Genomic DNA, 3,494 nt, shown 5'->3' with positions numbered 1-3,494 from the left:
AAGCAAATCCGAGAGGCCAACGAGGCTAATAGGATGAGTAACCCCAGGAATAGCACGAGAAAAGAAAAGAATGTGATCTTACCTCCTATTGAAGAATTTGAGGCAAGATCGCAGATGGACTTTGAGATACGTTCACAAGGGGGAGACCAAGGATCTATTAGTTCGGGGCACAGCCAACCAGACTCTTTGAGAACTTTACCCTCTTACCTGGGAGAATATGAAGCTAAGTCGGAAGTGAGAGCAATCCCATCTCAGAGACTTTCTTCTAACAAGGTGATTGATTCACAAGGATTGATTGAGCTATTATCCACCCCGATGGCATGCACAATCACGTTAGAAGAACTCCTAAGGTTAAGGCCAAACATGTGGGCCACAGTAGGAAAATGCCTAGAAAAATTTGGAGTGAAAGACCCCACCTTGAAGCTCCAAGAAGGAATCAGGGAGTTGGACAGACCTAACCTAAACACTAGACCAGTACCATTGAATAAGGTTGGAGAATATTGCGAGGGAGAAGGCGGAAATACGACGCTGCCGGTAGAATTCCAAGGAGTAGTTTCCAAAGCGATTCTTGACAGTGGAGCGGGAGTTGCTATCGCCACCAAGGAAGTCTGGAAAAAATGGGGAAAACCAGCTTTGAGAGCTACCAGAATGAAACTGCAGTTGGAAGATGGGTTCATGGAGAAGCCTCTAGGACTCTTAGAAAAAGTAATTGTCACTTCGTGCGGAATCGAGTATGAGCATACATTTGCAATAGTCGATTTCGACAAAAAGAACAATTATGAGATAATCTTGGGACGACCATTCATGCGACAACTGAAGATGGTCCAAGATTGGGGTTATGACCACATATACCTCAGACATGGCGAGACGACAACTAAAATAAACTTGAAAGACCATAGTTACAAAGATGTAAACCAAACACCAGTGGAAGAGTTCGGTTCGGCTACGGTAGCAGGATCGGAACTACCAGCATGGTTAGGGCAACCAAAAGAGCTATGGATGTGCGGAGCTTCACATTGTGGAAGCTTAAGAAAAGAGGAATGCGTCTTAGAAAGAGAAATTGAGGACAAGGAGTATATTCCTGAACCTTTCCCTGAAGATGCCTTGGAACCTCTAGAATGGGAACACATACTGGCAACATTGGATGTCTGTACCATTACCGACAATACAACAACAAAATTTTGTGATGAGGATGGCTACAATGTGCTACCCTATTACATGGTAAGCGTTGTACCAGAAAAAGAGACGGTAGAACCTCCGGAACAAGAAGAGTTCTACAACTCCTCTGAACAATTGGAAGTAAATGAAGATACAGATAATGAGTGTTCAGACCCCTCAAGTGAGCGTGGAAATGAGGCCGAGAATATCAAGTTTTATGATTTTGCTAATCAACACCCTAGACGACAAGAACGCTATAGGAGGAAAAGAGCAGGAAAGAAAGCGAGAGAGAACCTGATGCCCAGGATAAAAGGTAAAACTCACTATTTGATGCTTGTAAAAGCAGAGGATTGTGTAAAAGATCAAATATCAGGAAAATTCTCAGAAAATCGAAAAGAAAGAATGAGAGAAGAAATAAAACAAGTAAGAAAAGCTAAAACCGAAACAAAATCTCAAAAATAAAAAAAATCAAAAAAAGAAACAACAAAGACCAAGAGTGGACCAAACTGGAGCGTAAACAGAAATACCAAGAACTGAAACGGTCTTTGAGAGAGATATGGACTACTGAAGAAGATAGTGATGGTAAAGGGGAGTCAGAAAAGGGCAACATGAATGTACCAGCACACTATCGGAAATTTACTATCCAAGATAGAAAAATCATCATGACACCAGCAATCAGGGAGAGAACCAACCAAGAATCTTATGATGGGCCTGAAAATTCAAAAAGAATAGACATCGCAGAACCAGGTGAAAAGCCTCAGCCGGTCTATATAGCTAACCATTTAGAGCCTGAGGAGGAAGCACAACTAACACACCTTCTCACGAAGTATAAAGATGTGTTCGCTTGGTCCTACAACGACCTCAAGGGAGTTGATCCATTGATATGCCAACATACAATTCCTTTGAAATCGGATGCAAAACCTAGCAAACAACGTCCTTATACATATAATGACACATTTGCTAAACGAATCAAGGAAGAGATTGATAAACTGATGGAAGCGGAATTCATCTATGAGATTGAACATACATATTGGGTGTCACCCATTGTGGTAGTTCCCAAAAAGAATGGAAAACTGCGGGTGTGTGTAAACCTCAAGAAGGTGAATGCAGCAACCATAAGGGATAATTATCCCTTGCCAATCACAGAACATGTACTAGAGCGAATGGCCGGGAAACGGGCTTATTCCTTTCTGGAGGGGTTTTCAGGATACAACCAATTGGGAATAGCAAGGGAGGATCAACACAAAACAGAGTTTGCCACAGAATGGGGGATTTATGCATATCGAGTTATGCCATTTGGCTTAACAAATGCACCAGCCACTTTCCAGAGGTTAATGACTCACTCATTCAAGGAATACCTAAGAATATTCTTAGAAATTTACATGGATGATCTGTGTGTACACTCTCTTCAACGAGAGGAACATATAGACCATTTGCAAAAGGTCTTTGAAAAGTGCAAAACATATCGAATCTGTCTAAACACGGAGAAATGTGTATTTATGGTTAAGCAAGGACGAATCTTAGGACACATTGTCTCAAGAAATGGCATAACCACAGACCTAGACAAAGTCAAAGTCATTGTAGACCTGCCCAGGCCTACTAATGCGAAACAAGTGCAATCCTTCATGGGACATTGCGGATATTATCGAAGATTCATATACATGTATGCGGTTATCGCACAACCTTTGTATCGGTTGCTAGTCAATTTCGAATGGACCAAGGATTGTGAGACCTCATTCCAAAAGCTGAAGGAAAACCTTATATCAGCACCTGTACTAAAGGCACCAGATTGGGAAAAGATATCCCATGTGCACATTGATCCTCAGCATATGCAATTGGAAGTATTCTAGCTCAACTTGGAGACGGAACAATGGATTTTCCGGTTTGCTATGCGAGCCGAAAGTTAAACAATGCAGAAAAGAACTACACAACCATCGAGAGGGAAGGGTTAGGAATGATTTATGCTGTAAAGAAATTTCGGCATTATTTGCTTGCAAACAAATTTGTGTTTTTCACGGATCATCAAGCTCTTTTGTACCTAGTAAATAAACCTTGCAATACAGGGGGAATCGTACGCTGGTTTATTATATTGCTAGAATTTGACTTCACAGTGGTGGTCAAAAAGGGTAAAACCCATCTGCGAGCAGATCATCTTTCAAGAATACACAACGGGGAAGCTCCTGAAGGAGTAGATGGTGACATACCAGATGCTTATCTTTTCAACATTGAAATGGTACCCAAATGGTCTGAGGAAATAGTTAGCATTCTCTCCTTCGGAAGTGAGTCTGATAATACGGAATGCAGATCCAAACAGCAAACAATTCGACAAACAAAAA

Source organism: Adiantum capillus-veneris, chromosome 4 (genome assembly GCF_014529385.1).
Source record: "Adiantum capillus-veneris isolate H3 chromosome 4, ASM1452938v2, whole genome shotgun sequence".
Lineage (NCBI taxonomy): Eukaryota > Viridiplantae > Streptophyta > Polypodiopsida > Polypodiales > Pteridaceae > Adiantum > Adiantum capillus-veneris.
Note: the sequence above shows the minus strand (reverse complement) of the source record.